We start from the raw sequence: 23,885 nt of genomic DNA, 5'->3' as shown, positions 1-23,885 counted from the left end.
CTTTTATAATTATTTCAAAGACTTATATATAGAGGAAATAGAGGTATCTTCAGGGAGGGTAAAGCAATGGGTTGGGAGGGCTAGAATTTCCTGCCCTGAGAGAAGAAGAAAGGGAGGTGCTTAATGAACCGATCAAGTTGTTAGAAGTAGAGCAAGTTGTGCATTCCAGTAAACTTGGTAAAGCCCCAGGGCCAGATGGACTACCGGTAGAGGTATACCGTGCACTAGGAAGTTGTGTTACGAATCTTCTGTGGGAATTGTGCAATAATATAATAGAGGCGGATGACCGGCTCCCCCCGTCTTGGAATGAAGCTATCATCACAATAATTCTAAAACCAGGTAAAGATCCCAAAAAATGTGAGTCATCCCACCCAATATCCCTTTTAAACTCTAATTATAAAATCTTTGCAAATATTCTGGCAGATAGACTGTGGGATTTTGGGAAGGCTAATCTATACAGACCAGAAAGGTTTTTTAAAAGGAAGGTATTTGCATGAATTGACCCACGGGTTGGTAGATTCAATTGATTTTGCCACTACGTGTCAAACTCCGCTGGTGGTTGTAATGGTTGACGCTACAAAGGCGTCTGATAGGTTTAACTGGACCTATTTAAATGAGGTGTGCAAGTTTTATAATTTGGGTAATCAGTTTATAAAGACATTATTACAAATTTACCATGATCCGTGTGCAAGAATTTTGGTTAATGGTTCACTTATTCCCTCATTTAAGATAGAAAGGGGAAAGAGACAGGGGTGCCTGTTATCTCCATTGTTGTTCGATTTATATATTGAACCATTGGTTAGCAGTATTAGAAGGTATCAGAGGATCCCCTCATTTATGTGTAGGAAGCTATCTAGGAATGTTTCTCTATATGCAGATGATTTGATGATATATACATCTAACTTGAGTCAGGCTAAACCGGCACTGGAAGAATTTATGGTAGAATCTGGGAAAATATTGGGTTATGCGATTAGTAATCAAAAGATAGAGGTTATGGAATGGAATATGGGTACAAGTACCCACGCAGTTACAAACAGGGGATCAAGTACTTAGGGGTAATCATAACGCATGATATAAGTAAATTAGCGGATACAAACTTCATAAAAGTGATGAGTGAAGTGGATCAGTTAATGGGAAAATGGTCAAATCTCCCTTTAACTATTATAGGGCGGGCGAATTTAGTTAAGATGGCAATTGTGCCTAAATTCACATTTATTTTTAACTCAATACCATTAATGTATAACAAAGACTGCTTTAGTAAACGTCAAGGGGAAATAAGTAGCTGTATTTGGGCTTCTAAGAGAGTTCGTATTTCCTGGAAAATGTTGAGAGAAAAAAAAGAGAAGGGAGGACTGGCGGTACCAGATATGCAATATTATATGTGGGCTTTTTTCTGAAAAATGCGTGGGAGTTTTTTATCAATCAGGATGTTTGGATTTGGGGCAGATCCTGATAGTAATGATGGAGGAAACGTGTGGGCGGCAGAAGAGTTTTTTATATAAGTTTGGAGACCCCTAATTTTTCAAGGAAATCCAATTCAAGTTGCTGCAGGATCTAGTAAAACTCTGGTATAAGGTTAGGAGGATCACAAATCTATCTTACTACAGCGAGCATGCTTCTGTTTGGGATTCACCTAGCTCACCTGAATGGACAAAAGATGCTTTGGAAACCCCGTTGAGATAAGCTGAATTGTTGGAATGGGGCCATTTTTGTTACAATGAAGAATTCAGGTCATATGAAAATTTGAATGGAGAGGCAAGGGGTAATTTGTCTAAATTTAAATATCTTCAGATAAAAAGTTGGGTGAACCATATAAATAAGGAAGTGGGAGGTACGAACAGTCTGGAGGAACTGATGCAGCTGGGTACTGGTGTGAAGAAGGAAGTGGCCAGATGGGACTGGTCGATTCTGGACATTGTGGACAGCGAATTTACTCCCCCTGAAGAGCTATGGAAAGAATGCTTGCCAAAGCCACATCAAGAGGATTTATGGCAAGTATCTACTACACTTTTGCATAATACGGTAAAATCCGCTGCTTTAAGAAGGATTTGTTTGTTTTCTAACTATAGAGTCTTTTGGACGCCATCAAAGCTCTCCAGACTGGATCAGAACATTACGGTCAGGTACAAAAAATGTGGAGCGGAATCTGCAGATGATTTACATATGTTTGTGAAATGTCCAATGCTCAGTAAGTTTTAGGACGAGGTTTGTGCAGCAATTAAGGAAATACTCCCTCGGAGACCCAAGTTAAGCAGGTCACTAGTCATCTTTGGATGTCAATATAAAGCAGTCAAGACAAATAAGGATGATGCCAAACTGCTCTTTTACATGATGTTTGTGGCAAGGAGAGAAATATGTAAAAAGTGGATCAGAGTCCTCCCTCCCACTGTCTCAGAGTGGAAAGACTCTATGAGGTATAATGGGAAGCTAAGTGCGAGGAAGGATAGTAAGAGATGTAGGTTTTGGGACCCCCTGAAACAATGGTTGGCTTCTGGAATGGATATGGGTGGGCAGTAAGTAAGCTATGGTCCAATGATTATGCGTGCTTTCGGACACCACTGCACCGTATTCCGCCGATTTGTTGGTAATGTGTTTATAGTGGAGGTCAGATACATTCCAGACAGGTATGGCTCTATGGAGTTGAGCTATGAGTAAAATATGGCAAAAAAAGACATTTTGCAGTGGATGAACACTATTACCCCCCCCCTTTTTTTGGAGTGGAATGTCGGAAGATTAATGAGGACAAAAAAAGAAGAAAAAAAATACTACTTTTAGGAGTCGTGGTGTGTTTTAAGGTGATTTTACCCTGCTAGCTTCTAATGAATCATGTTTGAGAGAAAACTGTTCTCTCATGATTTTCCCATAGAGGTTATGAAAGGTGCTCCAGAAGCTAAAATGAGAGCATATTTCCTGTAAATTCACACTATCATTCTCAGCCATGTCAGAATGAAGTCTGACATTCTCAATTAAACTTGAACTTCCAACAGGAGTGGCCTGTCAATTGATGGATGCCCTTGTGTTCTACTGCAGCCTCCGAGAGTGTTCTAAAGAACAACTAGAGAGCTAACAGTGTTACTTAAGACAAAAGTGTGGTACACCTGAAGCCATTTTGATTGAATCAAACTGGTAAAACGTAAAACATTTTTTTTAGAAAGGAACAAAATGAGGAGGTTCATTTTGTCATAGAAATTATTGTTAATGATGTATGAAGAAAAATTAGGACACATTTTAAGTGAGTTCTCAAATATCGTCCTCTTCTATTTCATTAAAACATTCTGACATGCAGACTGAAGCATGCACTTTCAACACCAACAACACACTGCCAGTGAACTCCCTGGTGATCAGCAGCTGTACTACAATGTTCTAATGAGCAACTAGAGTTCTAATTTTCTGAATTTACGCCAAATGTGTGACATATCTAAACACCATCGTGATGGAATCAAAGTCAAAAACTGAAAGCATTTTCTACTGAGAATACTGTAATAAATGAGGAAATGAGGGAGCTTCATTACAAATAAGTCTCCCAAGAAGGCCACCAAAAGAAAAAGAGCCCAAATGTAGCACAAACATCGCCCAAATGTAGGCTAAGTATAGTCCAATGACAGAAGTACCCAAAACACTTAGGGGCATATTTAAGAGCCCATTGCGCCACCGGAGCATCACTTTTTGTGACGTTCCGGTGGCGCTAAGACTGTTCCACATATAGAAGAAGCAAAATGCCATGGATGATTTTTACATGCAGGAAGGTGTCCATTCCTGCACACATACAATCATTCAAAATTATGCTCTGGTACTTCTATGTGTACTGCATTTTTCAGCACGCAACGCCATTATAGATTGTTTATGTGTAGGAAGAGACACCTTCCTGCACATAAACAATCTATCCCCTCAACGTAGACACCTTGGTGCAAGGATGCCTGCGTTGGCATTAGGCAGCCTAATTCAGCGCCAGCACAGGGGGAAACGCAGGGGTGCGCCGTATTCCTCTAAATATGGCACGCCCCTGTGTTTCAAAAGTGGCGCTGCCCGGTGTTGGTATTTTTGGTGCAGCATTGCGCTGCTCCACTTTACCAAAAATCTGGACCATAGGGCCTTGTTAGAGCTTACATTTTATCTCAGTTCCTCATGCCACTGAAGTCAGCATACTGTGACAAGTTAAAGTTTATCAGGGCACATGAGCGAGCAACTAACTTAGACAGCTGTACTGACATGCATTTTAAATGTGCACTTTGCCTGTATTTGACAGTTCGACATTGGTGCCCTTTAAATTTAATCACATGCTAGAAGCTTTAAGTCGATGTTCAAGTGTAAGTTAGACTCTAAACTAGCTAATATCGAAACAAATTTGCATTTCTGATGTTTAGTGAAAGATTGACTGAAAATATGAGCAATTGAGAAAATGCACTTTTCTGTTATACTTAAGGTAATGCAATAACAAAGCGTTTACAATTTATAATGAAATGTTTTACTTACATTGATGATAGATTATTGATGATGCATTCATAAGTTTACATATTATGGCCCTCATTACAACCCTGGCGGTCAGTGTTAAAGCGGCGGTAAGACCGTCAACAGGCCGGCGGTAAAAAAATGGAATCACGACCATGGCGGAAACCGCCAACATAGACAGCCACATTAACACTCCGACCGCCACGGCGGTACAAACAAACAGCATGGCGGTCACTGCCAACAGACAGGCGGAAGACAATGTACCACCCACACTATTATGAGAGGCCAATCCGCCACCTTTTCCGGGGTGGATTCAAGGTGAACAAAAACAAGGCTGAAACAGGACTTGGAAGGGGAAACACTCACCCCTACACAACCCACGAGGAACCAGGACGCCATGGAGCCAGAACTCCAAATCCTCCCTGCGATAGTATTCCTGCTCCTCTACCAGGAGCACGAAAGACGGCGGCGACGACCACGGTGAGTACTGCACCTACAACACAGGGGAGGGGGGAGGGAAAAGAGAGTGACACACGCACGCAACACGAAACACCCCCACCCCTGCCCTCACCCACAACACACACACTAATACATGCTGCAACAATAGAATTACACCCCCCTGGAAGAACGCAATGACAAAAGGAAATGATTGTAACGATTGTAATCAATAAAAATCCATTAGTCAAAACTTTAAATACAGTATAAACAATTATGTACACCAACTATACAAGTCCGGATAGTGCACCATTCAAAATCCCTGGACCACTGGGCCCAAAATGCATGGGCGAGGCCCACACTTGATACCAGACTGCAACCGGAGAGAAAACTGCTGGGGCATCAGATCGAAATGAAACAGGCACCTCAGGGGAAAGCGAAGGGGGGGCACCTCAGACAGGTGAGTGCACGATGCCAGCTCCACGAGGGGCTCCATGCCCATTGATGTATCCAATGTCTCAAGTCTCTCCAGTGGGTGGGTTGCTGTAGGAGGCTGGACTGGCTTTTAGTGAGTACCAAGGGGTACTTACACCTTGCACCAGGCCCAGGTATCCCTTATTAGTGTATAGGGGTGTCTAGCAGCTTAGGCTGATAGAAAAGGTAGCTTAGCAGAGCAGCTTAGGCTGAACTAGGAGACAAGTGAAGCTCCTATAGTACCACTAGTGTCATATGCACAATATCATAAGAAAACACAATACACAGATATACTAAAAATAAAGGTACTTTATTTTTATGACAATATGCCAAAAGTATCTCAGTGAGTACCCTCAGTATGAGGATAGCAAATATACACAAGATATATGTACACAATACCAAAATATGCAGTAATAGCAATAGAAAACTGTGCAAACAATGTATAGTCACAATAGAATGCAATGGGGGCACATAGGGATAGGGGCAACACAAACCATATACTCTAGAAGTGTAATGCGAACCATGAATGGACCTCAAACCTATGTGACCTTGTAGAGGGTCGCTGGGACTGTAAGAAAACAGTGAGGGTTAGAAAAATAGCCCACCCCAAGACCCTGAAAAGTGGGTGCAAAGTGCACCTAAGTTCCCCAAAGAGCACAGAAGTCGTGATAGGGGAATTCTGCAGGAAAGACCAACACCAGCAATGCAACAACAATGGATTTCCAGGCGAGAGTACCTGTGGAACAAGGGGACCAAGTCCAAAAGTCACGATCAAGTCGGGAGTGGGCAGATGCCCAGGAAATGCCAGCTGTGGGTACAAAGAAGCTGCCACCGGATGGTAGAAGCTGAGGATTCTGCAAGAACGACAAGGGCTAGAAACTTTCCCTTTGGAAAATGGATGTCCCACGTCGTGAAGAGTCGTGCAGAAGTTTTTTCCCCGCAGAAAGACTGCAAACAAGCCTTGCTAGCTGCAAAGCTTGCGGTTAGGTTTTTTGGATGCTGCTGTGGCCCAGGAGGGACCAGGATGTCACCAATTGCGTCAGAAGACAGAGGGGGCGCCCAGCAAGACAAGGAGAAGCAGGCAGCACCCGCAGAAGTGCCGGAACAGGCACTGCGAAGTGGGGTGAAACGGTGCTCACCCGAAGTTGCACAAGAGAGTCCCACGCCGCCGGAGGACAACTCAGGAGGTCGTGCAATGCAGGTTAGAGTGCCGTGGACCCAGGCTTGGCTGTGCATGAAGGAAATCCTTGGTGAGTGCACAGGAGCCGGAGTAGCTGCAAAACACGCGTTTCCCAGCAATGCAGTCTGGCGTGGGGAGGCAAGGACTTACCTCCACCAAACTTGGACTGAAGAGTCACTGGACTGTGGGAGTCACTTGGACAGAGTTGCTGAGTTCAAGGGACCTCGCTCGTCGTGCTGAGAGGAGACCCAGAGGACCGGTGATGCAGTTCTTTGGTGCCTGCGGTTGCAGGGGGAAGATTCCGTCGACCCACAGGAGATTTCCTCGGAGCTTCTAGTGCAGAGAGGAGGCAGACTACCCCCACAGCATGCACCACCAGGAAAACAGTCGAGAAGGCGGCTGGATCAGCGTTACAGTGTCACAGTAGTCGTCGTTGCTACTTTGTTGCAGTTTTGCAGGCTTCCAGCATGGTCAGCAGTCGATTCCTTGGCAGAAGGTGAAGAGAGAGATGCAGAGGAACTCTGATGAGCTCTTGCATTCGTTATCTAAAGAATTCCCCAAAGCAGAGACCCTAAATAGCCAGAAAAGGAGGTTTGGCTACTTAGGAGAGAGGATAGGCTAGCAACACCTGAAGGAGCCTATCAGAAGGAGTCTCTGATGTCACCTGCTGGCCCTGGCCACTCAGAGCAGTCCAGTGTTCCAGCAGCACCTCTGTTTCCAAGATGGCAGAGGTCTGGAGCACACTGGAGGAGCTCTGGGCACCTCCCAGGGGAGGTGCAGGTCAGGGGAGGGGTCACTCCCCTTTCCTTTGTCCAGTTTCGCGCCAGAGCAGGGCTGGGGGATCCCTGAACCGGTGTAGACTGGCTTATGCAGAGATGGGCACCATCTGTGCCCATCAAAGCATTTCCAGAGGCTGGGGGAGGCTACTCCTCCCCATCCCTGACACCTTATTCCAAAGGGAGAGTGTGTAACACCCTCTCTCTGAGGAAGTCCTTTGTTCTGACTTCCTGGGCCAAGCCTGGCTGGACCCCAGGAGGGCAAAAACCTGTCTGAGGGGTTGGCAGCAGCAGCAGCTGCAGTGAAACCCCGGGAAAGGCAGTTTGGTAGTACCCGGGTCTGTGCTAGAGACCCGGGGAATCATGGGATTGTCTCCCCAATACCAGGATGGCATTGCTGGGGCAATTCCATGATCTTAGACATGTTACATGGCCATATTCGGAGTTACCATTGTGAAGCTACACATAGGTAGTGACCTATAAGTAGTGCACGCGTGTAATGGTGTCCCCTCACTCACAAAGTCCAGGGAATTGGCCCTGAACAATGTGGGGGCACCTTGGCTAGTGCCAGGGTGCCCACACACTAAGTAACTTAGCACCCAACCTTTACCAGGTAAAGGTTAGACATATAGGTGACTTATAAGTTACTTATGTGCAGTGTAAAATGGCTGTGAAATAACGTGGATGTTATTTCACTCAGGCTGCAGTGGCAGGCCTGTGTAAGAATTGTCAGAGCTCCCTATGGGTGGCAAAAGAAATGCTGCAGCCCATAGGGATCTCCTGGAACCCCAATACCCTGGGTACCTCAGTACCATATACTAGGGAATTATAAGGGTGTTCAAGTATGCCAATGTAAATTGGTAAAATTGGTCCCTAGCTTGTTAGTGACAATTTGGAAAGAAATGAGAGAGCATAACCACTGAGGTTCTGATTAGCAGAGCCTCAGTGAGACAGTTAGTCATAACACAGGTAACACATACAGGGCACACTTATGAGCACTGGGGCCCTGGCTGGCAGGGTCCCAGTGACACATAACACTAAAACAACATATATACAGTGAAATATGGGGGTAACATGCCAGGCAAGATGGTACTTTCCTACAGTTGCCCACTGCTTTATCCTGGGGAGTGCAAAGCCACAGTCTCTCATGTCTCTCCAGTGGGTGGTTTGCCCACTGCTTTATCCTGGGGAGTGCAAAGCCACAGTCTGTCAAGTCTCTCCAGTGGTGGTTTGCCCACTGCTTTATCCCGGGGAGTGCAAAGCCACAGTCTCTCAAGTCTTTTCAGTGGGTGGGTTGCCCACTGCTTTATCCTGGGGAGTGCAAAGCTACAGTCTCTCAAGTGGATGTCTTTCTCCACTGGTTCTGGAGGGGGCTTGGAGCCCAGAGTGCTTCATCCTGCCAACGACTGAGGTAGTGGATACCTTTCTCCACTGGTTCTGGAGGGGGCTTTGTGCCCAGAGTGCTTCATCCTGCCAAGGACTGAGGTAGTGGATGCCTTTCTCCGCTGGTTCTGGAGGGGGCTTTGGGCCCAGAGTGCTTCATCCTGCCAACGACTGAGGTAGTGGATACCTTTCTCCACTGGTTCTGGAGGGGGCTTTGTGCCCAGACTGCTTCATCCTGCCAAGGACTGAGGTAGTGGATGCCTTTCTCCGCTGGTTCTGGAGGGGGCTTGGAGCCCAGAGTGCTTCATCCTGCCAAGGACTGAGGTAGTGGATGCCTTTCTCAACTGGTTCTGGAGGGGGCTTTGTGCCCAGAGTGCTTCATCCTGCCAAGGACTGAGGTAGTGGATGCCTTTCTCCACTGGTTCTGGAGGGGACTTTGTGCCCAGAGTGCTTCATCCTGCCAAGGACTGTGGTAGTGGATGTGACACTCCACTGACGGTGGTGCAACATGCAAGCTGGCCAGGCTCCTGGAACTGACCACCATCCTCGTACAACTGACCATTGGGGATGGCAGCCATGTCTGCTGTGATGCCACTGGCTGAGGATGTCGCAGGGCCACTGGCGGTGCTGGCGGCGGTGTCAGTAGCGGTGGTGCTTGCGGCGGACTCTGTGGCATCGGTGCTGGTGACGGACTCTGTGGCATCGGTGCAGGCGGCAGGCTCTGTGGCATCGGTGCTGGCAGCGGACTCTGTGGATACGGTGCTGGCGGCGGTCTTTGTGGCGGCGGGCTCACTGACTGCGGTGCTGGTGGCGGCCTCTCTGACTGCAGTGCTGGTGAAGGGCTCAGTGTCTGCGGTGCTGGTGAAGGGCTCAGTGTCTGCGGTGCTGGCGGCGGTGTCTGTGGCAGCGGTGCAGGTGGCGGTCTTGTCCATCGTGCAGGTTGGCGGCGACGTGGACCTGCCTTTGATTTTTTGGCCCTTCCCTACCTTGGATGGTGGCGCAGCTGTCTTCCCACTTTCCACTTTTGTTTTGCCTGAGCCCTTGGTGGCAGGTGTTTTCGCCTTCTCCCTCCGGGATGTGGGCAACTTTTTCTGTTTTGGAGGTGGAGGAATGTCCTTGCCCTCACTCCTTGGGACACTGGCAGCCCTGTTGCTTGGCGCACTCCAAAATCCTACTATTGCTGGCACCACTGTGCCTGGTGATGGGGTGGCTGAGCTGCTGGGTTGGGACCTGGAAAGGCGGGCCCTAGGGGACGGACGGGGGTAGGTGTAGGGAAGAGGTCAACATCTAATAGGAAAAGCTTTTTAGACACACTGGGACGGGTAGATGAAGGGGGTTTGGGAGTGGAGGAAGAGGTAGTGTATGTAGAAGGTGTACGTTTGCTGACTTTGGGTGAAGGTGCATGGGCTGGAGGCTGTTGTGAGGTGGATGGCTGTTGGGTGGGTGTGTGACTGCGTTTGTGTACTTTGGGAGGAAGGCTCACAGACACACTGGGAGAGGACACAGGGGATGTGTGAATGGTAGTGGGGGTGGTGAGTGCACGTGAGCGGTGTGTGGTGATGGGTGTGCTGGTGATGGAGGTAGTGGCTGAAGATGTAGTGCATGCAGGTGTGAGTGGAGACGAGACAGGAAGGGAGGAGGGAGACGTGGAGGAGGGGGACACAGTGGAGGCAGTGGATGTTGGTATGTGTGCATGGGTATGGTGCTTGTGTGAGTGCCTGTGGGATGTGTGGTGCTTATGTTTGCCTGAGCCACCCTTGTGTGTTGAGGTGTGTGCATGCTGGTCTGATGGTGTGCTTGGGATAGGCTGAGGTACAGGGGATTGGGTCTGGGTGGAGGAGGTTGGAGGGGGGAGGTTAGACACAGGGACAATGGCTGCCATCAGTGCTGAGGCCAGAGCCTGAAATGCTCGCTGTTGAGCTGCCTGGCCAGTATGAATGTCCACCAGGTATGCATTTGTTTGTTGCAAATGCCTCTCAACACCCTGGGTGGCATTCAGAATGGTAGACTGCCCAACAGTGAGGGATCTCAGGAGGTCAATAGCCTCCTCACTGAGGGCAGCAGGGCTGACTGGGGCAGGGCCTGAGGTGCCTGGGGCAAAGGAGATGCCCACCCTCCTGGGTGAGCGGCCACGGGACACACGCTGAGGGGCTGCTGGGAGGGCGGTGCTAGTAGCGGGGGTGGTGGCTGTACCTGTAGATGCGGTGGGCACAGAGGGACCCGCCACCGCAAGGGAGCTCCCATCAGAGGAGGAGTCGCTATCGCTGGTCTCTGCTCCTGTCCCCACCGTGGAGCTCCCCTCGCCCTCCGCCCCACTGGTGACTCCCTCCTGCTCATGTGGCACTGCTCCTCCACCTGATGATGCTAATGCACACAAGAACAGGGAGACCACAAAAAAGGGGGGGGAGAAAGAAGAAAGACATGTTCAGTGGATGCAATACCGCTACCATTGGCGGACACTACAGACAAAGCAGCCCTCTGCACTACGCAATGCACTTAAAGTTCCCTAATTAATCACAGGGACATGGGTTACAAGGCCTATGCCCGATTGCTGCACACATGGAAGTCACAGGAGCCTGACTAGGTGTAGATGGCTCTTACCACTGGTGGGGTTGGGGTGCCACATAGCCTGCCTCACAAAGGGTCCTTGCCTACTAAGCTTGCCCTGGCCTAGGGTAACCCACTGCCCACCTCCCCCACCCAGACACCTTGTAATGAGCGCAGTCAGATGGATGTGACAGTACTCACCCCCTTGTGGCTGCTGTGATGCCCTCAGGCGCCCATCCAACTCCGGATACGCCACCGCCAGGATTTGGAACATCAGGGGGGTCATGGTGCGACGGGCACCCCTCCCACATTGGGAGGCCATCCCCAGCTGGGCCTCCGCCGTCTTCTTGGTCCAGTGGCGAATGTCCTCCCATCTTTTCCGGCAGTGGGTGCTCCGTCTGCGGTGGACCACCAGGGTCCGGACGTCCTTGGCGATGGCACGCCAAATATCCTTCTTCTGGTGGGTGCTGACCTAGAGGAATAGTACAGGGGAAAAGGATGATCTTTAACCGGCCGGACCGTCACAGTCATTGGCCCACGTTCCCACCCTTGCCCTGACGCACATACACTCACCGTCCGCTCATGCAGGCCTCAGTCCCCCCACTCCCCTGTATCTTCCATCCACACCACTCCAAACAGGCATTGCCCATACAGCATGCTCACAGTGTACTCACCTGTTTGCCTGGAGGACCGTGAAGTAGCGTGTAGTGGGAGAGGACCCCATCCACTAACTTCTCCAACTCTTCCGAAGTGAAGGCAGGGGCCCTTTCCCCAGACACATGAGCCATTGTCGCTTCCAGACACAGGTCACAGCAGCACTTGCAGTGTAGGTCCTCTCCTGTCGAAGATCTGGTATCAAGTGAGTGAACAGAGAGAAAATGGCGGTCACGTCCGCGGCGGTGCGTACCGTCACCGCAGGCGTACATCGTCATTGACTCCTGGGACCCATAGGGCCCAATGTTAACCAATGCAGGATTGCGCTGCGGTCTTCGACCGCCTACCGCGACAGTGTACAACGCCAGCGCAGTCAGCTCATATCCCCTTCCTCCACATTACAGGTTAGGCAGCCGCCATTTCAGGGGGCCACAAGGCATTATTTTTAAATGCGTCACACATATCTAGGCCTTGAATACACACAGTGACAGGCACATAGCGGATTGACAAATGTGTGCAATAAATTCTTTTTTTACTACCTCAGTGCTGGCTGACTCTGTGCTCGCTGTTCTTGTCCTTAGGGCACGTCCGCTGGGGCAGGTGAGTAGATGGCGGCATCCTCCGGTGTAGAGACCGCTGGAGGACCTTTTGACAATGGAAGACAGACACATCATTATCACTTACAGACTTGATCATGCCACAATCCAGGAACTGTGTGCCCAGTTGGAGCCAGACCTGATGTCAGCTATCTGCCATCCCACAGGAATCCCCCTCTAGTGCAGGTCCTCTCAGTACTCCATTTCCTGGCAAGTGGGTCTTTTCAAACAACACTGGCCATTGCATCAGGGATGTCCCAGCCTATGTTCTCAAACGTGTTGTCCAGAGTGTTGTCTGCCCTGCTGAAACACATGCGCAGCTACATTGTTTTCCCTCAGGTGGAGGATTTGCCCACCGTGAAAGGTGACTTCTATGCCCTGGGACATATCCCCAACATCATAGGTGCCATTGATGGGACACATGTGGCATTGGTACCCTCCGCAGAAGTGAACAGGTGTACAGAAACAGGAAGAGCTATAATTCAATGAATGTGCAGATGATGTGTTTGGCCGACCAGTACATCCTCCATGTGAACGCCAAGTTTCCAGGATCAGTGCATGACGCTTACATTTTGAGGCATAGCAGCATCCCTTATGTGATGAGGCAACTCCAGAGGCACTGTGTGTGGCTAATAGGTGAGGACAAGGACCCTATACCCTGTGAATAGTTGTCTGGGTCTGGGGTTGTCCCTAAGGGTTAGTGTGTGTCTAAAAGTTGTCCCTCGACATTTGCAGGTAACTCTGGGTACCCCAACCTGTCATGGCTACTGACCCCAGTGAGAAATCCCAGGACAAGGGCAGAGGAATGCTACAATGAGGCACATGGGTGAACTAGGAGAGTGATCGAACGGACCTTCGGCCTCCTGAAGGCCAGGTTCCGGTGCCTCCATATTACAGATGGTTCCCTCTACTACTCACCAAAGAAGGTGTGCCAGATCATCGTGGCCTGCTGTATGCTGCACAACCTGGCTTTGCGACGACAGGTGCCTTTTCTGCAGGAGGATGGTCCAGAAGGAGGTCTTGTGGCAGCTGTGGAGCCTGTGGACAGTGAAGAAGAGCAGGCAGAAGAAGAGGATATCGACAACAGAAACAACGTGATCCAGCAATACTTCCAGTGAGACACAGGTAAGAATACATCACTGCCTCCTACATCTCATACAATTGTTAGACCTGTCATATGTCTGTCACTTTCACCTAGTGTATGTACCCTGACCTGTCACTTTGCTTTTCCATTTCACAGATGTGGGTCCCACTGTGTGACCTCTGCTATGTTACCTCATGGACCAGAGCTGTGTGACATAGGTATGTTGACAATACAATGGACATTGCTATTTTCATTAGTTATAGCAAATACACATTTGTGAAAGCACAGACTGACTACAGATTGTTTTGTGATTCAAGGGTGTTTATTAAAGTCCAAATTAGTGGAGGGGGTTGGAAAATGGTCAGGGGTGATGGTGGAGGAATGTCCATGGCAGAGTCCAGTTATTAGTCTCACAGGTGCATTGTCCAAAGGGGCATAGGAAGTGGAGCTAGGGCAGTTGATGGATGGACAGGGTGACGAAGTGGGACAGAAGGATGACATTCACGGTGGTCTAATTTCTTGGCGGGGGTCTTGGCATTGTTCTCTGTCTTTGTCCTGGATCCCAGAGACCATTTGCTGGGTGGTTCTCCATCTGCAGGGGGTGGGATGCTGGTGTTGTGGTCCTGCGGCGGTGCCTCCTGTCCGCTAGCGCCTGTGGAGGTGATGGGCAGTTCATCATCGAGGCTAGTGTCAGGGACCCCTTGTTGTGCCTCAGTGTCCCTCCTGGTGTTCACAAGGTCCTTCAGCACCCCTACAACGGTGACCAGGGTGGTGTTAATGGACTTCAAGTCCTCCCTGATCCTCAAATACTGTTCCTCCTGCAGCCGCTGGGTCTCCTGAAACTTGGCCAGTACCGTTGCCATTGTCTCCTGGGAATTATGGTACTCTCCCATTATGTTGGAGAGGGCCTCGTGGAGAGTGGGTTCCCTGGGCCTGTCCTCCCCCTGTCGCACAGCAGTGCTCCCAATTCCCTGGTTTTCTTGTTACTATGTCCCCTGAACCGTGTGCTCACTGCCACTGCCCCCAGGTCCCTGATGTTCTTGGGTTTGTGGGTTTGCCTGGGTTCCCCGTAGTGGTGGACACACTGATGCTTGACGTGTCCTGGGACAGAGGTATGGGCCCGCTCGGTGGGTGCTGTGCTGGTGTTTCCTGAGGGGGGAGGCTCTGTGGTGGCATGTGCCAGTGTGTGGGGACCGACTGTCCCAAGGTCCCAGATGGGCCGGGCTGGTCATCTAGATCCAGTTGGACAGAGCTGCTGTCATCACTGTGGGCCTCTTCTGTAGGGGGTTGGACATGTCTGGAACCTTCTGTCCGGTGACATTGGGTAGGGGTCCTGCAGGGGTGTAAAGGCATGATTATTGCATCTGTGTGTGCCATTGTGTGCAATGGGTTGTTGACCCTGTACCCCAGTGCTTACATTCTTGTCTAAGACCTTGTGTGATATTTGGTTTGGGGATCTGTATGGGTATCGGTAGTGGACATGCTCTGGTGATGGGTGTCCATGCTTTGGTGTTGCATGCAGGGCTTGTTGTTGGGATGGGTGGTTTGTGATAGTGGTACATATGTGAGGTGTTGGAGTGATGGGCTGAGGGTGAGGGTGGGGGTATGTGATAGCATGCAAGTAGGGTGGGGGATGAAGTAGTTAAGATCTGACTTACCAGAGTCCATTCCTCCTGCTACTCCTGCAAGGCCCTCAGGATGCAGTATAGCCAAGACCTGCTCCTCCCATGTTATTAGTTGTGGGGGTCTGCTGCCAGTTCTCTGAACTGCAATCTGGTGTCTTGAGACCACGGAACGCACCTTCCCCCGTAGGTCGTTCCACCTCTTCCTGATGTCATCCCATGTTCTTGGATGCCGTCCCACTGCGTTGACCCTGTCTATGATTCTGCGCCATAGCTCCATCTTCCTAGCAATGGAGGTGTGCTGCACCTGTGATCCGATTAGCTGTGGCTCTACCCGGACGATTTCCTCTACCATGACCCTGAGCTCCTCCTCAGAGAACCTGGGGTGTCTTTGCGGTGCCATGGTGTGGTGTGGGTGATATGTGAGGTGGTGTGTGTTGTGATGTGTGAGGGGATGTGTTTGTGTGTGTTGTGTGAGGTGCGTGGATATTTTGTGAGTGATGGTGTTGTGTGCCTGTGGATGCTAGTTTGTTGATGGTGGTGTCTCTCTCTGTGCTTCTTTCCGAATTTTTGGTAGTAAGGGTTTGTGGGTGATGTGGGTGTGTGTTTTATATTGTATTGGGTGTGTGGCAGTGGTGTGTGTATGTGTATGGGGTGTGTGTATTTCGAATTGTCCAATGTGGTTGTGTTTTGTAAATGTATGTGTATTTTGAGCACAGCAGTGTGTACCGCCAATGGAATACCACGGTTGAAAGACCGCCGCGTGGATTCTTGGGTCATGATAGTGTGGGCGTATTCCTGTTGGCGTGACGGTGGAGGTTTTGTGTTCACCAGTTTATCGCTGACCTTTGGTGTGGCGGACTTGTGTGGGTGTCTGGATTTTGGCGGATTCCGGCCTGTGGGTCGTAATAGTGGATTTCCGCGGCCGCAGCGGTGTGTTGGCGGTCTTCTGCACAGCGGTAAGCGGCATTTACCGCCAATGTTGTAATGAGGGCCTATGTGTGTTTTATTATTATTTTTCAATGCATTTTAGATTTCCTGGGGTTAGCATAAGAAGACCTACAGAGCTTGCATCTCGCAGTTATGTAAGTGGGCTGAATTTGTTTTCCATGATGTGAAGTCTCACTTCAGATTTCTTTCTCATGAGAAGCAGAGCCATATTTGTAAAAAGCCTATTGTCTAACAGTGAAGGATGAGCTAATTTGGCCTTGAAAAGCTAATATTGCAGGAACATGGCATCCTTTTGTTTCAAACCTATTGGAGTCTCACGAAAAGAGGAGATGTTCTCATGACAGCCCTGGGAAATTGGCAGGCTGTTGCAACCTGAAGTTTTAAATATTTTTATTGGACGATGCCCCTTTTCATAACAGGAATTGACCATGAAAGCCAATCAGAACATTTCTTGTGGATTAATATGACATTGCTGATCGAAGTTTGCTCAGAGGTTTCTGAGTTTCACAGATGTCTCCTGATGCATGCAGATGTCCTGCTGACCTGATGCTTTGCTGATGAAGATTCCCTGAATAATGTACCCCTTAGAGAGGTATCTTTCTCTATGCCATTTGTCCTGCCCCTTGAAATACCCTTTCAGGTTAGACTCTCCACTATGCTGACACTTATTTTATTTTTGTTAATGTCCAAATTTATTATATTTTTCCAAATTATTTTTTCCCTTTTCGTATTTTTGATATTGTCCGCATGTGTTACTCACCACACATGTATGTCCCTAATTTGGTTAGCAATAGGGTTGACAGATGCCCTTTTAATGATAATTGATTTGACTGAATTTGAATAGACTAAATGATTGTGCAATCAGAGCACCGCATTATTTTTGTGTCTCAGATATTTCTGCTAACTTTCTGTATTATTGTTCTTAAATGCATAGTTTTATTGATGTTAGTATACCTGAACTTATTTCATTGCCTTGGGCAACCCTTGGTGATTATGTATCTGTATAGCTTAGTTTTGCGCATAGTCTACATACGTTTGAGCTTGTGTTTGTGATAAAGCTTTGAACTACATTTTTGTTTGGAGATTTCTTTCTGTTGCCACATTGGTCATGGTGTCTAAATTATTGGGGTAGTGTTGAAGTAAATGTTTAAGGTTCAACACCCATTTTATTGGGTCAAAAGGTCCGTTTATTTTGATGTGTGTTTGATTCCTGCAAATGATGAAAAATAAGTTCGCATTTATGGTGGCATAGTTACTGTTTTGTCCCATAAGAGGGGGAACCATATTTTTGTCCAGTGCTAGGGAGTTAGGACTGAGCCTATATCATGGCCAAGTCAAGACTTTGCCCACACTATAAGTTGGCCCATAATCCATTGCAGAGATTGCTGAAATTCCAGCTGTGGCTACACTTGCATTGTTGTGTGAGTATAAGCAGAGATTTGGGCTTGCAATATTTTTTGCTTGAAGATTGCTGTGAAGGGTGATGTTGTGAAGTGTATTGCGGATTTGTTGTACTCAAAGTGATTGTGGTGCTTTGTGCTAAAAAATGTCTGCGGTTGTCGTAGTTGATTCGTCCCTCGAGGCTTAAGATCCTGAGATAACGCACAAGTGAAGAAGACACTTGGTTAATTTATTGTCTGCAGTGAGGCATGTGTCATGAGGCACCATTGATAGTGCCAGTAGTTTTTTCTTGAGTGATTGCCAGTTGTGGTTGGTATTTAGTGAATCTGAAAGGCCTATGAAGGATCTATATATACTGGAGTGACAATTGCTGGTGAAGTTTCACTGTAATTGTGAAAGCCACAGTCAGAAGAGTAGCACGTATAGCTTTCAAAGCGATTGAGTTCCTAGCCATAGTGGGCAGACAGGTTGGTGTTTTTTGCTCGTGATAGTTTGCATTAGATGTGAGTGAGCGATTGTGTGAGAGACAATCGCAAAGCTATTTCACCTGCTGAGAGAAGTGAGTGTGATGTCATTCTGCGCCAAGCTGAGGTAGATTGGTTAGTGTGAAGCCGCTCTGGTATAGGTCGACAGTACTGCGTTGCTATTGGTTGAGAACAGCTTGCGAAAAGAGTTGTGGAAGTGAATTTACTTCCTGGTTTCATTGACAATCATTGTGGTTAACTGAATTGTGCAAAAGTAAAAATTTTCAAAGCTTTCAGAAGTGCTCTTAGAGATGTGTTTATTCCAGTTACAGAGGGTGAAAAGGTAACATCTGAGGGAACACCAGCTTACACAGTATCAGAAACCAAAAGCAGTTTCAACATGCTTTTGGATTAAACAATGGTGTCAGATCACTGAGAATGAAGATCAGTTAGCTTTTCCTTGTTATGGAACATATAATCTAAGAATTTCAGACCGTTTGGGAGAGTAATGTGTGAATTAAAGCCTCCTCAAAGACCCGCCCAATTTGAAGTGCTTGCTATTCGGGAACTTGTTGCAAGACAGAAAGAAAACGTAAAATTTAAGAATAGAATGTAGAAAGCAGTTAAGACATTAACTGGAGCTAGATGGGGTAAAGAACAAAAAATATGGAAATCAGCCATACTAGATGGAGTGAGAATGTTTCCAACTATCACAGAGGAAGGTGATAGGAGTACAAGAAAGAAACAGACAGCGAAAGCAGAACAGACCGCAGGTGAGGGTAAAAAGACAACCACATATAAAAGTGATTTAGAAGACGAGTTCATAAATCAGCTTCTGATGAATTGTCCACCACTGTATCATTCAGTTCAGGAAACAGTACAGAATATAGCCTCAAATGTATCAACTGCTCCAGTTCCCCAGAGTCCAATTCAGATAGTTCCAAGTGCACCTCCAAATTCAGTTACACAAGCGCCTGTGGTTTATCCACCAGTTCTGACTGTAAATACAGCTCAGTCCATTACAAGCCAAGTTATGAACCAGGTAATGTAAAGTCCTAATGTAAATCAGATGGTGCAGACACCTAGTGTGACTACACCTGTGCAGAACTGTGATCAAAATCAGACTACGCCTATGTGGACCCCAGTACAGACAATGTCAAATGTTACCCTGAGTCAAACAGGACAGATGTTCAGTTCTGTTATAACAGGTCAAAGTACTGTAATGCAAATTTCACAGAATCAGGCACACTGGACCTGATGCATGAACAGTTCCTGTGACTATAGGTCCAGTTGTTCCAATGTTTGCTTCAGGTAACCCCGGAAGTAATGCTGAGTCAATGAAGGCCTCAGCAGCCCCTGAAACACCTGCGTCAGCAGGGAAATCACCAATTGGTATGCAGAGATCAATATATTTAAACAATTCAGAGATGGAGAGAATAGCTTCTAATGTCTCAACTTTGACCCCGTCATGAAATGCAGAACCTACCCAGATATTAAATCAAACAGGGCCAGTTCTTAATGCGAGGTTTCCACAGAGAACTCCACTTTCTAACATTGCAGTAAAATGCGTCCCAGAGAACTAACATTAGTTTGCAAGCTTTTTCAGCTCAGCAGTTAACTGATTGGTTAAACAATCTGAGCCCAAAAGGAGTGGCAGGTGCAACAAATGGTAATGTTAGATCAGAAGATACACCAGAGAGAGACATAACAGTGAATGTGCCCAGATCAAAATAAGAATTAAATAAATTGATTATGGGAACGCTTGAGATGGAGCATTTAGAACATACACGGAAGATGAATTGTGCTCCATGTGCAAAGATGTTACACAACATGCAGGACTGACTTATGAGAAGTTAGCAGAATTGGCTGAGAAATATAAAGTAGATTTTGAAAAGGCTAAACCCTTAAAGAGAAGTTTCAGACTAGAGTTTATACCAAGGATATTCAGAATATGAGATCGCCTGGAATAAGAATGCAAATTAAAAAAATTAATTACATACATCTAAACTTGGGGAGCATTAGATAAATGAGAAAGAAAGTGGACAAAGAAAAGAGATCAAAAGAGAACAAAGAAAAATGTGTCTTTGGCTTGGAAAAATCAGGCTGAACACAATGTAAAATTGGTGCAGATGAGAGAAATACCAGGTGGAGGTTATGTGCATGCACCTCGGAATAGAAGTGATATGCTGTCATTCGCAAATTATTACCCGAGATTGAAAGAGAAACTAGTAGAGTGGTACAAGAAGACAGAAAGGTTTGTGAAACTTTCAAAATGCCTGAGGGAAGATCTGAATACATTGTTTGACATTTTGATCCAAGTTGATTTGTGGACTGAGTGCAAGAGTTGTGTTGATTGGGTAGAATGTGAACCTCTAAGAGATCCATTAACAAGCATGCTCCTGAAGAGGTGATGAAAAGGTATAATAAGGTAATTAAATTCCTGAAGAACAATATTTTCCATGAAAGATGTTGATTGACGAAATAATTGACAGGCCAGCACATGAAACAAAAGAGTTGATTCATGCATATTATAAGAGATTGTTGCAAGCTTTCAAACAGCACAGTGGTTCTGAAAACATTCGGCCAAAAAATATAAGACATTTTGTATTTAGGTTTGTGCAGGGATTGAAGCCCGAAATTAGTACCTTGATTCAGCAGCACTTAGTTTGTGGGCAAAACAAGCCCATTGATGAGGTACTACGGTATGCAAGGTAAGGTAGTGATGAAATTGAATTGAAGCGGAAAAAGTTGAGGTAGAAGTTGATGGTGATGCAACTGAAAGCTGGAAATAGAAGAAATCAGAATCCACTGGTGATGGTGAATATGAATGGAATGCAATGAGTGCAATAGCAAGTTAACAATGTGGCTCAGCCTAGAGGAAGAGAGTGTGGTGTTCAGGTAGTACAGAATGGAAATTTGGTTGATGTTTTGTCATTGAAGAAAAGAAGTTTATGTTGCGCTTGCGGAAATTTAGGAAAATAGGGAATGTCCCTTAAATAATGTGAATAATTTGGTACAAAATGCTGGTTGTTGCTCAGACTCAAGGTAACAATCAGGTTCAAATTCAGAGAGTCCAAAGGTTCTGAATCCTGAATGTACAGTTGTCACCAGTACAGCAAACTCAGGTTCCACAAGCCCTGATGCCACGGCAGCAGGTGATTGTTCCTCAGCAAAACATAAATCAGCTGACAAAAGTAAGCATGAGTCAAATGGCAGATGCAAATGTAAATCACATAGCTTCACAATTTACCTTAATTGATTTAAGTGATGAGAAATTCAAAAAGCCATTCCACAGTGATAGTTCTGATGATGCGGATTACATGTTAGCCACATCCTTATAGGCAGATCAACGTAGTTCCTATTAAATGCATGTGTTATGGGACACAACATGTCATTCTCGGTCAACACTGGAACTACATGCTCCACTGTCAGAACAGTAGATGTGCCAGTCTTGCCCCTATCAGGAAGAAGAATTCAGCTTGTAGGAGTAGGAAATAAGCAATTGACAACCCCTGTGACAGAATATGTCCTTGTGAAAATAGTGTCCTTTGAAGACAAGCACACCAATTTTGGTTTGCTATTCAAGTCCAGTAAGTCTGTTTGGACTGTTAAAATTGTAGAACAGTATCCACGTTTCACACTGTAGCCAGTGATGACATGTAAAGATTTGCCAGAAGAATTGCAGGAAACAGTCATTCCTGAGGTTTGGGATTTTTTCAGGAAAGGACGTAGGTCTCATAAAAGGAGTGGCAGTCAAAATCACAGTGAAGCCAAATGCAGTGTATCCGAGAATACCATCTTACAACATGACACCCAAGATAGTATGAGAGATAACCCCCTTAACCGCGAGTCCTATTGGGGAAGGTGTTTTGAAGGAAATTTTTGGAAGCCCTTGTAATTACCCCATATTAGGATTACGGAAGCTCAATGGAAAATAATGCATAGTGCAGGATTTGAGAAAAGTGAACAAAATTGTCATTCCATGTTGTCCTGGGATACTGAATCCAGCAGTGATTTTATTCCAGATTCCTTATGAAGCAGAATGGTTTACGGTCATTGACTTGTGCCAAGCATTTTCTCCATTCCTCTCCATGAGGAATGCCAGTCCCTTTTGCATTCGGATTTCGCAGTCATATTTTTTTTAACAGGGTGTCATACACCTCAAGGGTATGTGAAATCGCCATCAATCTTTAATCAGAACTTGGAGTGCCTTAAAATGCCCTGTCATTCAGTACTGGTGCAGTATATTGACGACCTGTTGGTTTTGTCAAATACACGAGAAGCATGCAGGAGAGATACTGTTGCTCTCTTGAATCATTTAGGAGAACACTGACAGAAAGTTTCCCCAGCAAAGTTACAGTAATGTAAAAAGAAGTCCGATACTCAGGTCATGACATTGAGAAAGGTGCAAGAAAGGTGTCCCAAGAGAGAATTTCAGTAATCATGCAGGTGAATTCCCCAGTTACTCAGAGGGATATCAGAATGTTCCTGGGAATGGTTGGCTACTGCCGCCTATTGATTCTGAAGTTTTCCCTGATGTCCAAGCCCTTACAACAATTGACACACAAGGATGTGTCTGATCCGTTACCGTTTGATGACAAATGTTTAAAAGCCTTCACTCAGCTGAGAGGAAACTTATCTCAAGCCCCAACTCCGGGAAAACCAGACTACAACAAATGTTTTTCTTTAATATGCTGTGAGAGGAAGGGATGTGCTCTCTCTGTTTTCACATAGTTACACTGAAGTTTCAAAAAGCCTGTGACTTATTTTTCATCCTCACTTGATCCAGTAGCTGCTGCATTGCCTTTCTGTTTAGGAGCAGTGACAAGACTGAGCGTCAGCATTTTGCAGTGCGAATGTATTATTACGGGCCAGCCCCTGTACTTTTAATACCCCATTCAGTTGAGATTTTGCTTACCCATAAAAAAACACAATTCCTCACATGTGCTTGTTTCACCCGCTATGAGCAGGCAAACCTTGGATCACCCAATGTAACCCTAAAACGATGTAATGTTCTGAATGTGGTAACTCTTTTCCCAGATCCTGTTGACAATGCAAGGAACTATGAGGATGAGATTGAGCATGACTGTCTTGATGTGACTGAATTGTGCACAACGCCAATACCTGATATTCAAGATGTCCTCTTGAACGAAAATGACTATGTCCTTTTTGTTGATGACTCCTATTTAAGAGAGACTGATGGTGCCCTGATAGCTGGTTATGCAGTTTGCACAGTCTCAGGTGTAATAGAAGCTCTTGGCTTCAAGGAGTCTTTTCAGCCCAAGTAGCCAAACTGACCACGCTTACTAGAGCATTGTGTATTTCTGAACAGCTCAAAGTGACCATATTTACTTTTAGTCAATATGGGTTTGTTGTTGTTCATGACTTCCAACAGTTGTGGTCCCAGAAATGCTTCATGACCTCTTCTGGATCACCTATCCAAAATGGTGGCAAAGTTTACCAGTTGCTGAAAGCATTACAGTTTCCTGTGAAAATTGCAGTTATAAAATGTGCAGCTCACCAGAAAGCAGATGGTTACATTTTCCTGGGAAATACCTATGCTGATGAAGTAGCAACATACTGTGCCTTGCAATTCACTTCCTTTATTGAAGAGTTCAGCCATGGAAGTGACGATGAAGCAAGTCCAAATTTCCTTATGACAGCATTGATTCTTTGGAAGAAGTCAAAATATTGTAGGATGAAGTGTTGGAAGAAGAGAGGCAAGGCTGAACTGGAGCAGGATGTGTTCGAAGGAATGAGGATGATGTTTGGCTTTCGAGTGAGGGTAAAGCAGTATTGCCAGATTGTTTAGTGTATCCAATGGCAAGATACTACCATGGAAAAGCTCCCATTGGTAGGGATGTAATGA

Source organism: Pleurodeles waltl, chromosome 1_2 (assembly GCF_031143425.1).
Source record: "Pleurodeles waltl isolate 20211129_DDA chromosome 1_2, aPleWal1.hap1.20221129, whole genome shotgun sequence".
NCBI lineage: Eukaryota > Metazoa > Chordata > Amphibia > Caudata > Salamandridae > Pleurodeles > Pleurodeles waltl.
The sequence above is the reverse complement of the archived record's forward strand: the minus strand, read 5'-3'. Positions refer to the sequence as shown.